The 12,618-nt window shown below is 37.7% G+C and overlaps 1 non-coding gene across 1 annotated transcript; it reads left to right on the top strand.

The window, feature by feature from the left end:
- The first annotated feature begins 9,248 nt into the window (after nt 1-9,248).
- LOC121226861 (small nucleolar RNA R71) lies at nt 9,249-9,354 on the top strand. The gene has a single exon (XR_005924547.1). It is a non-coding gene; the product is annotated as a small nucleolar RNA R71 (small nucleolar RNA).
- Nucleotides 9,355-12,618: the final 3,264 nt, after the last annotated feature.

The following is a 12,618-nucleotide window of genomic DNA, read 5'->3' on the forward strand; positions in this document are numbered from 1 at the left end:
TTCCTTACTCCCTATTCTGTGTCTCCCTTTTCTTCCTCCTTTAGGGTGTATTTATAGGCTTTGGAATGCCTAAGAGCCCTCAAAATTAGCCTTTTTTGAATTGGACTCAACTTGGGCTTGGTAGGGCCACGCCCCTGTGCGATTACTTCAGGCCGTGCTCGAGCGTGCCAAATTGACACGGCCATGTGGTCTGCCCGTGTGAGGAGGTCCAGGCCGTGTTGATTTCGTACTTTGGCCCATTTTCTCCGATTTTGGCCTGTTTCTCATTCCTTTCGCTCTCATATGCTCTCCTAAGTATAAAACATGAAATTAAAGCATTAGAAGCATCGAATGCACCAATTCTAATAGGAAATCATCCATAAAATGCGTTAAAAATGGGGTAAAAATATGTATAAATTACGGTTTATCAAATACCCCCACACTTAAGCATTTTCTTGTCCTCAAGAAAAATTCTTAACTTATAATCAAAATAAATTCTTCTCAACTTATAATTTCTATCGATAATATCTCAAAATAATTCATAAGTAATCATACATTGAGAATTCAATTGAAAGAACATAAAAGTTTCAACATTTCAAGTTGAGCATTTTCTCCTGAAAACATAGGTGGCTCTCCTCATTTAAGTAATTACCTTTGATTCGAAATATCACAAAGTTTCACATCCTCACTAAAGATTCAATCAAATCACTCGAGGTGTTTTAAGGACAATAAATGAAGCACTCAATAGTCAATAATGGAAAGTCATTACCATAGGCTTGCATGAAAATCAAATCTCCACCATTGATAAATTGAGATGAAACATCAATCAAAAGGTCTTTAGAGGGTTGTAATAAGACATGGTTAGGGGTGTGGTCACAAGCTGAAATAAAGGGTTAGAGTCGAGATTGAATTGAAAAATTACCTAACTAGAAAAAGAGTTAATATCACTTGCGTACAACAGAGCTTCTTCTCAGAATATGGAATTACTAATGCTTATACGTAGTTTTTTTTTAAGAAAAAGTTAAATAACATAGACTAAATATTAAGAACAATACATAGCTAAGCAATTTATTCAACTCAAATCTCGACAAAAATAGGGATTAATTTAGGGGATTTCAATAATAATGTGTTAAGGGTTAATATTAAGGGTAATACAAGAAATGGCTTGTTAGGCTCAAGGGAGTTTACTAGGGGTTAATCGTGGAGGTAGGCTTTTCATGGCATGAGTGGGTTAATCCTAAGTGCCTTAATCATTTTGACATATCAAATCAAATGGTGTGGTGTCGACATGCACAATCAAGCAAGTTCTAGAATAATAGTTCAATACTGACGCACTCAAAGCAATAATAAAAGTGAGCATGAAAGAATTAATAAATGCTCAAAAGGCTCAAAAATCTCACAAAAATTATGGCTTTTTGATGTTTAAAACTTGTGAATTCCAACTCAAAGTAATACCTAAACTTTGGGGAAACAACCTAAGATTTTAATTCTTAAAAATAACTTATCATGCTTGATTCTCTAATGTCTTAAAGTTTAAACAATCAATGCATAAATGCTATATTTTAATTCAAGATATATCAACAAAAATAAAAATCAATCAAAATTTATCCTAAATATGATATGAGAGTTTTCAAGAGAACAAGGTATCATTCAGGGATTTTTCTATAATGAAATAAATACCCCCCACACTTAAGATGTACATTGCCTTCAATGTACAAAGATAGATATTAGAGTATAAAAATAAGATAGGGAGAGAAGTGAAACTTCTTGTATGATGAATTCCTCGAACTGGAGTTTTGGAGAGTAATCGGTTCGAGAGTGGAGAAGGATACTCCGGCGGTCATAGAGGTTCATTAGTCCATAAATCCTGTGCCAAAAGAATATTATATCTAGTGGTAGCTATGGTCGTGGTCGATCAGGACATGGCAGTCGTGAAGAACCTTTCCCGGTGGAGTTCTTAGTTCCTATGCAATAATGAGCTTAAGAGCTCTATATAACTGTGATAAAATCAGGAACTTTTTAGGGGATATTAGGGAGAATAATTACTCATAAAGAAATAACCGAAATTGATAATTAAAAATAAAATTCTAAAATCTAATAATAAAAATAAAAGTAGTTTTAATAAAAATTTAAAACATAAAATAATAAATAAATATTTTTAAACATCTTTATCGCTGGCTGGTTCACGAGGTGGGTCTGGCGATGAGATGTGGAGGTGCTGACAAATCTACTGTAGAGTAGCATCAATGTTGTCAAATCGTTGAAAACACTGCTGCTCGAATCTAGTGAGGCACTCAGAGATGTCAACATATGAAGCTGCCGCATGAACTGGACGAGAGGGTGGTGATGGCTAAGTCGGTGGGTCTCGTGCTGTGGAGGGACATCATCAGGAATGTCCTCATAGGTTTCCTCCTCGGTAGATTGGGCAAGACGATATTGGGTAGGGTAGGTTCCTCGGTGCCTCTCGATGATCCTCATGCTAAGCATGCTCGAGATGCCTTGTGGATACATTTGGCCAATGAAGGTAAGGGATTATTCTTGGGCTGCGGTGCTGAGAAGCCCGGAGTGTCGAGCCAACCGAGTAACATAGGGGCCAATGGAGATGGCCCCCTTCCTATGCCACTCCGTTTGGTGCTGAATCGCGAGGGCGATGAAATAGGCAAGGTCGATGACGTGCCCGTGCGACATATACCATAAGAAGTAGGCGTCGTGAGTGTTGACAATGCCAGTTCTCTCTCACCTCCCTATAATCGTGTGAGCAAAAATGGCGTACAAGTACCTCAGGGATGGTGAGAGAACTGATGCCTTGGAGTGGCTAGGATTGTAGGAGGCTGCGCTAGGGGCCAAAGTGTGCCAGCACTTCAAGGAAGAGAAATGTATGTGGCGAGTTAGAGCATGTAGTTCATTCACCTCCTTGAACTCCTCCGTATATAAGCCCAGCGCCATTGAGAACTCTAGGACGCTGAGCTGGCGGATTAATCTGCCTAGGCGAAATTGGATCGTGCGAGGATCATCGTAATTTGTCATTACGGTCTAAAGATAGAACGTTGAGCATAGTTCTATCGTGAGCTCGATGTATGTTGGTTGGATGATCCCAAAGAACAGCTCCCAAGGGTCGGTGGTTAGGAGGGCCCGAATCGCATCAGCCAACTGAACTTGTTCTAAAGCAGCCCAGTCGATACAACGGCCCGCAACTAAAGGTCGAGCTCAAAGTATTTGGAAAAGCTTTTATTGGGTGCCACAGGGGAACTGCAGGAGAGGGTGACGAATTTCTATGGTTGGACCCGCGAAAGATGACACTCCCTTCCTCTTCTTCGAAGCAGGTACAACGGTTTTCTTTCCTCGTGAAGACGACATGGTACGTATGATCAAAAACCATTAATTCATTTTGAGGAATGATCAAAGTAGATGACAATCCTAATTTCAGCAACTACTAAGACCAACAAGTTAATCAAAAAAATTGATTGTATAGCATAAAAAATAGCAACGAATTTCATGGAATGCAATATGTGTGATGGATGAAAAATGTTAACACTAAAGGCATGAGTATATATATTGTTCTAATCATGAATATTTACTTCTAACTAATCAAATAAAGTAGAGAAATCATATAATGAGTAAGAATATTAACATGAGAAAGATAATAACTATTCTAGATATAACATTTGTATGATAAAAATGAGAATGAAACATGAAAAATTTCATATTATTATGATAAATAGCCCCAGAAATTAGTAAGAATAAACGAGAAAGAGTGAACAAACGCTAGAAAGAGGAGAATGGGCAGGCATGGCAAGGAGGCCGTGTGGAATTGCAGCGGCTAGGGTTAGGGTTTTTGAGTGGGGAAGACAACGAATAGTGCAGGGTATTTATAGATTTTGAGGCACACGGCCAGGTAACACGCCCGTGTTCCCCAATTTCAACCCGTGTGATTCGCGAATTTTGAATTTGGGCGTGTCTGATATTTAGTACACGCCCGTGTTCCTTGGGCGTGTGGGTGCACAAGGCCGTGTTGCACTGTCGTGTCTGACGTTATTCGCTTCTCCCACGCCCGTGTCAATCTAACAGGTACGAACACGGGTGTTAGACATGTGCATGTCGCACGCCCATGCTGTTTTAACAGGTTCACCCACGGTTCTTTCACACGGGCGTGTCTTACCCCCGTGTTGTTTTGGCAGGTTCGAGCACGGCCATGTTGCATGGCCGTGGAATTTTATCGTAGCCTGTGTTTGGGAAAAATTATTGTCCTGTTTTCACACGGCCGTAAGCGCACCCGTGCTCTTCGCCGTGTCCCTGTGGAAAACCTGTATTCAAGAGCTCCGTTACTAGGTTAGATGTTGAAGACTAAATTTTAAAGAAGTTAATACAGTTAGTGCTCGGGTTGCCTCTCGAGAAGCGCTTATTTATAGTCTAAGCTTGACTTACCTCTCTGTTGAATGATCATGGTGGTTTGAGGAGTTTATACTCCTCATTACTGCTATTAATCTCATCAAAATAAGGTTTTAAATCGGTATTGGTTACCTTAAAAGTGTGAAACTTGGGATGAATCACCTCGACCATACCGAATGGGAAAATGCTGAGTACCGTAAGATGGATTTCTTCATTCGATGTGGTAGCGACAATGTGGGGATCTGTGGCATCTAATAAGACTCTATCTCCAACCTTATGTTTATTTGGAAAGGGATTGAGCTTGTTCTGTCGTAGATTCAATTTGTCAGGTGTTCTCGGTTTATGCGTCCGCCATTCATCTAGCTCCCCGATTTGTAGCTTTCGATCTTCATGAATGGATCCTCTACTATTGCTTGAGAATGACTCATGTGCTTCCTTCAGACTCATTTCCTGCAAAGAAGGTTGCACCATATTGTCAGTTTTAGTAGAATGATTTAGACGATCACCTTCAATTTCCAATGTGTTGCCAGAATTGAGAGCTTGAAGAGTGATTGTTTCATCTCCCACACGGAGTGTGAGTGTAACGCCCCCACGCCCGAAACCGTCGCCGGAGTCGAGCTTGAGGAGTTACCGAACATAATTTATCAAATTAAGAACTTCAAATCTTTTGTTTCTACATTCACAGCTTTCTAGCTACTCGCGTCACAGTTACAAGAAAAATCATATCTCGAGTTACGAAACTCGAAATAAAGATTCGTATATTTTCCCTAAATCTAGACTCATATATATATTTACTAATTTTTTTATAGAATTTTTGGTTGGGCCAATTAGTACAGTTTATTAGTTAAAGTCTCCCCTGTTTCAGGGTTTGACTGCTCTAACATCTTTGTATTACGAATCAGATATCTCTCTATACATAATTTCAATGACTACGAGGTTTGTTTCTATTAAAACTAGACTCAATAAAGAGTCTGTACATATAAATAATGACTTCTAATTCTTTGTTTACAATTTACTATGAATTTTTAAATTCAGAACAGAGGATCCAGAAATCACTCTGGCCCTGTTTCACAAGGTTTCAAATATCTCATAAAGTATAATTTATATGCCTCTTTTTTTTATCCATATGAAGATAGACTCATTAATATTCAATTTCATAACTTGCTCATCATTTAATTCCATTTATACTATTTTTAGTGATTTTTCAAATTCATGTCATTGCTGCAGCAATATTCTGTTTTAAGGCAAATTTCATCTTTTCATGAGTTGTTATGAACTAGATAACCTATTAAACTTCCATGATATCAAACATGATCTAAATTTAACCATCACCATGACTTATCAATATCAAACATTTTCTTAACCAATCATGGCCATATCGTAAAATTATTTACACAAAATAAATATATTGCTATACATGCCATACTTAAGTTTTACAAGCCATTTACCCAGATGAAAGTCCTTTGGATAGTGTGATCGAACCTTCGACCCGTCCCGATTCCCGAGCTGGCTTGTTCAAAACTACAGTAAATAAAGAGGAGGGAGTAAGCATAAATGCTTAGTAAGTTCATATGTAAATAACAAGTAACATAACAATACAAATATACCAAACAACTTTAGCATGGTATCACCAAAACATATATCATATTTCTAAACATCATTCATCATCTTACTACCTTATCGTTGTTGTATCTATTATCAACCCGAGGGTTAAGAACATACCTGTCCAAAGTGTACATTTCACAACACTTACCAAAACGTCGCTTGCATCTTAAGTGTTCTTTCATTTCACTAGAAATTTCACCCGTTGAACACGTCGGAATACAACTCGGATACACGGATAATTTGCACATAAGTGCCTCATATGTAATCAAGAAATCATGTAACCCGCCCCTAAGTGAACTCGGACTCAACTCAACAAGCTCGGGCATTCGCATCCATAAGTGAACTCAAACTCAACTCAACAAGTTCGGATGCCTAGTTACATCTCACGAACTCGGACTCAACTCAGCGAGTTCGGACATTCGCATCCATAAGTGAACTCAGACTCAACTCAACGAGTTCGGATGCTCAACCATCCTAGTGACATGTCACTTGTATCCTAATCTATTCCTAAGGTTCAAACGGGCTTTTTCCCTCGATCTCACATTTGCCGTCTTCCATGGAATATCGGAACCGATACTCGGTAGCAATTCATATTTATCAAGTAGTAAACATAATTTGCATATTTCTCAATATTGACCACAAAGCATAATATTTCACGATTAAAAATCATCATATCATATAATTAACATTAATAACTTAAAAATAACATTTATGCTACATTATTTACACATGAACTTACCTCGTATGCGAAAATGGCTACTTTTACCATTTCGTCCACAACTTGGTATTTTCCCCATTTTAGCCCGAATTTTAGTTTTCCTTGCTCTATCATTTAAAATATAGTCTAATTAGGACTCACATTATTCAAATTGACCCAAAATCATATTTTGGAAAAATTAAAATTTTGCCCCTAAACTTTTGCATATTTACACTTTTTCCCCAAAGCTCGTAAATTAAACTTCAGCCTATTTTCTTATGTTTTATGACATGCTGATCATTTTTCCCTTCTATGGAAACATCAAATTCTCACTCTAACATGTACTTATGACTATTAGGTATTTTTACCGATTAAGCCCTTTTGCTAGTTTTCGCTTAAAACCGAGTAGCACAAGTTGTCTAACATAATTTAAAACCTCATATTCTATCATAAAACACCAAAATACACAAATTTCACCTATGGGTATTTTTCCAAATATGAACCCTAGGTTGAATTATTGCTAGCATAAGCTTAATCGAGCTACCGGGACTCCAAAAACGTAAAAATCATTAAAAACGAGGCTAGAACGGACTTACAATCGAGCTTGGAAGCTTGAAAACCCTAGCCATGGTTTCTCCTTGCTATATTCGGCCATGGGGTTGAAGATGAGCAAAATTGGCTTTTAATTTTGTATTTTAATTCATTTTACCCCTAAATGACCAAAATGCCCTTACTACTAAATTTCCAAAAATTCCATCCATGTCCAATTTTTGTCCATAGACTTAGAAATTGGTAAATTTCTATTTAAGACCTAATTAATATTTCAAAATAATTTCATACTAGAAACTTCTAGAATGCAAGTTTTACAAATTATTCATTTAGTCCCTAATTTCAATTTAAGCACTTTATGCATAAAATTTCTTCACGAAATTTTCACACAATCATGCAATCATATCATAGACCTCAAAATAATCATAAAATAATTATTTCTATCTCAGATTTTGTGGTCACGAAACCACTATTCCGACTAGGCCCAAAATTAGGATATTACAGTGAGTTCACCGGTTCCAACATCAATAATTGTTTTAGCAGTTGCTAAAAAGGGCCTTCCTAGAATTAACGGAGTGTTGCTATCCTCCTCTATGTCTAGAACAATGAAGTCAACCGAAAATATAAATTCATCGATTTTAACTAGCACATCTTCAATAATACCCCTAGGGAATCTTATAGTTTTATCTTCTAATTGAATGCTCGTCCTAGTCTGTTTGGGTTTCTCGAGACCTAATTGTTTGAACATTTTGTAAGGCATGACGTTAATACTAGCCCCCAAATCAACTAATGCATTATTAACATCTAAACTACCAATTAAGCAAGGAATTGTAAAACTCCTTAGATCTTTAAGTTTTTTGGGTAGTTTATTCGGGAGAATAGCTGAGCAAACTGCGTTTAGCTACACATGCGATGCCTCGTCTATCTTCCGCTTATTTGCTAAAAGATCGTTTAAAAATTTCATTGCGTTTGGCATCTGTGATAGAGCTTCAATAAACAGTAAGTTAATATGTAATTTTTTTAAGAGTTTAAGGAATTTATCAAATTGTTCATCTGAGCGGTCTTTCCTCATCGAATTGGGATATGGCACACGAGGTTTATATTCGACATTCACCGATTTGTTTTTATTGTGATCTACCTCACCTCGACCTTTGCTTACCACAGTTTCTCGCCTCGATTTTGGTTCAGGCTCAACAAATCCTTCTTCATATTGAACATTAATCACGTTGAGTTGTTCCCTTGGGTTAGGTTCAGTATTACTTAGCAATCTCCCTTGTGGTCGTTCGGAGATTAGTTTGGAAAGCTGGCCTATCTGAGTTCGAGCCCTTAGATCGACGCTTGTTGATTTTTAAGTGTTGTCTCGGTGCTCTGAAAATGGGTTTTTGACACCAAGATAAACTTTCTGAGCATCTTTTCAAGGTTTAGTTTCTTTTCCTGTTGGTGGGGTGGCTGTTGGTAGCCTGGAGGTGGTCTCTTGTTTCCTTGGCCTCCCCATGAGAAATTTGGGTGGTTCCTCCAACCTGTATTATAAGTGTTACTATATGGATTGTTTTGAGGTCGAGGATTATTACCCATGTAATTTAATTCCTCATTATCAATATTGTGGCTATAAGGTTGGTACTCCGAATGGCTTGTTCCACCTCCACTTGCTTCGCACAGCATTACAAGGTGAACCTGTGAAGAACTAAGAAAACCATCAATTTTCTTATGCAAGAGTTCTGCCTGATTAAAGAGCATGGTGACCGAATCGACGTTATAAACACCGGTTGTTTTCGTTGGCTTTGTCCTCAAAAAATAAAAAGGAATATCGAAAATTTGAGAGGCTGAAGCCGAAGCAGCTACTTTTGAAGTAACAGAAAGAAAAGCAATGACTTGCCACTAATAGTTATTCAGTGGCATCTCCTCTACAAACTCATAAGCATCTTTAGGTGTTTTATTATTGATGGTTCCACAAGCAGCTGCGTCAACCATTTGTCGAGTCGAAGGATTCACGCCAATATGGAATGTTTGAACCTGAAGCCAAAGCGGTAACCTATGGTGAGGGCACCTTCTCAAAAGGTCCTTGTATCTCTCCCATGCATCGTAGAGTGTTTCTAAATCCATCTGCACAAAAGAAGAGATATCATTCGTAATTTAGCCTTTTTAGCCGGCAGAAAATATTTTAGTAAAATTTTTCGGTCATTTGTTCCCAAGTAGTAATTGACCCTCGTGATAACGAGTTCAACCACTATTTAGCTTTGTTCCTCAATGAGAAAGAGAATAACCGAAGATGAATGGCATCATTAGAAACACCATTAATTTTAAATGCATCCCATAGTTCCAAAAAGTTTGCTAAGTGAGCATTGGGATCTTCATCCTACAAACCATCAAACTGAACAAATGTTGTATCATTTGAATTGTGTTAGGTTTTAGTTCAAAAGTATTGGCAGCTACAGCAGGTCTAACTATGCTTGATTTAGTTCCTATTAAAGAAGGTTTAGCATAATCATACATAGTGAGTGGAGAAGGATTTTGATTAGCCGCAATTGTAGGAGGTAGCTGATGGTCTTGGTTTTCAGCCATCTCTTCGGTTGGGGGTTGAGTATCGTCTTCTTGCTCGTTCTCTGTGTATCTTAGGCTTTGCCTTATTTCTCTTTGTTTTCTGCAAACTGTGCAATCGATTTCTTCATAAAAAAGTAGTGGTCCTGGCGGGTTTCTTCTAGTCATAAACTATAAAAACCTGTCAGAAGAAAGAAAAAGAAAATTAGTAAATTGGAATAAAATTAAAAATAAAATTAGATTGCAAGAAAAATAAATGGCTAAAGTAATAAAAATTGAGTGTTCCTAATATTTTAGTTCCCCGGCAGCGGCACCAAAAACTTGATTGCGTGATTTCGTGATAGGTTTTAAATATTTATAATTAATCGTTCTTGAAACTAGCTATTATCGCGATGTAGGCAAGTGTACGTATCGAACAGTAGTATAGTTTTAGCAAGACCAGATTGTCGAACCCAAAGGAACTAAAAGTACTAGTAATGACTGTCTTTTTATTTCTAGCCTAAGAATAAAGAGGTTTTTGTTTTAACTAACTAATTATCTAAACTAAGAATTCAAAAAGAATGGAATTGGGGAATTTCTTTTGGGAAAATCGATTGAATTAAGACAATACCTAAGGAAAAATCCACCTAGATTGTACTTGTTATTCTGGCTCCGAATCGAACGATTTATTCATTTAACTTGTTTCGTAGAGATCCCTAAGTTATGTTATTATCCCTATTCAAGACTAATAACGTCTAATCCCTAGATTGAATAATTGGGACCTTTCTCTAATTAACACCCTAGGGTTGCATTAACTCGATCTATGGATCTCCTTATTAGGTTTCACCCTAATCCGGCAAAATCTTGTCACCCTATGTCTAGGCGTGCAATCAACTACGCTTAATTATGACAAATGTACTCTTAAACAGGGTTTATTCCTCCCCTGAATAAGAGCTTATCTTGAATCAATATCCTGGGATATCAAAACAAGAATTAAGAACACATAATTAAGAACAAGTTAAATATTTATCATACAATTCAGAAAATAATAACAAGATTCGTCTTAGGTTTCATTCCCCTTAGGTATTTAGGGTTTTAGTTCATAACTAAATAAGAAAACATCTCAGAATAATAAAGAATACAAAACATAAAGAAAACCCAAAACTCCTGAAGGGGAAATTGAGGAGAGATTGTCAGTCTTGATGGTGAATCTGGCTTCTGAAAAGGATCAATCGGCTTTCTTGGAGTAATTCCTTACTCCCTATTCTGCGTCTCCCTTTTCTTCCTCCTTTAGGGTGTATTTATAGGCTTTGGAATGCCTAAGAGCCCTCAAAATTAGCCTTTTCCGAATTGGACTCAACTTGGGCTCGGCATGGCCACACCTGTGTAACACGCCCGTGTGCAATTACTTCAGGCCATGCTCGAGCCTGCCAAATTGACACGGCCATGTGGTCTACCTGTGTGAGGAGGTCCAGGCCATGTTGATTTTGTACTTTGGCCCATTTTCTCCGGTTTTTGCCTGTTTCTCGTTCCTTTCGTTCTTTTATGCTCTCCTAAGTATAAAACATGAAATTAAAGCATTAGGAGCATCGAATTCACCAATTCTAATAGGAAATCATCCATAGAATGCGTTAAAAATGGGGTAAAAATATGTATAAATTACGGTTTATTAGTAATCCCCTCCAAAACTAAAATAGTTAGTAAACAGACAAAATTTAGAATCAGTTTGGGCCGGAGCCCATTACAGTAACAGAACAATGTGTGTAGGCCAAAGCCCAGTACAATTCCACTTCGGTCTCAGCCCTCATCAGAACTTATTGGGCCTAGCCCATTCTCAAAATCTGTAACAGTTGGGCCTAGCCCATTAACAGAATTAGGTGGGCCTAAGCCCAGTACAGAATCAGTATCAGATGCAGATATACAGACAGATTCCCAGCCCAATCCAACCAACACACCACCCATACCAACCAACTTACCATGTGGGGATAAAATCAACCCACCCAGCCAACACACCAAGCTTAGCACCAGTTGCAGCACAAAGTTAACAGGACGGCTCAACGCCGTAGACAGGACAGCACATAGCCGTAAACAGTACAACATAGTTGTAAACATCACAGCAACACAGCCAGATAACAAGACGAGTGGAAGCCGTAAGTAAAATGGCACAATGCCACAAAGCTATCGATAACTGCGTTATGTTAGGCACATAGCCCTCAACTAGAGTAACATAATTGGCACACAGCCCTAGGTAAATGTGATCGACACAGAGTCATCAATAATCATATATTGGTGCATAGCCTTAGGCAAATATGTTTGGCACACAACCATATGTAGGTTGGCACAAAGCCATAATTAGAATAATTGGCTTGAAGCCATCGGTAGCTGTATCATGTTAGGCACATAGCCATCAGCGACGGTAAGATAATCGACACACAGTCTCGGGTAAATATGATCTACACAGAATCATCAATAATCATATATTGGGCTTAAAAGCCACCGGTGGTTCCACGATCATCAAGAAACTATGCGATCCTTAATCGGTGGATCCAATTTGAATAAATATTCAGAAAAACATTTCAAATACTTCAAATCTTTTCAAACCTTTTTGAAACCATTCTTTCAGAAATCCAATTTTAAAACCCATTCCATAGTCGAGTTTTGCAACTTGGCTTTGATACCACTAAATGTAACACCGTAAACCTGGCCTAGAAGCTATGGCCGAAATCTAACGTGTCATATTGAAGTGTTTTTCGAAAACCATGTTCGCATTGAAAACCCTTCTTACTATTTAAAACCTCTGGCCATTTTAAAACTTGTGAAAACTTCAGTTTCCGTTGGTTTATTAAAATTCATTCTCTTGTAAAACATTATTACCTTTAAAA

This window comes from Gossypium hirsutum, unplaced genomic scaffold (genome assembly GCF_007990345.1).
Source record: "Gossypium hirsutum isolate 1008001.06 unplaced genomic scaffold, Gossypium_hirsutum_v2.1 scaffold_539, whole genome shotgun sequence".
NCBI lineage: Eukaryota > Viridiplantae > Streptophyta > Magnoliopsida > Malvales > Malvaceae > Gossypium > Gossypium hirsutum.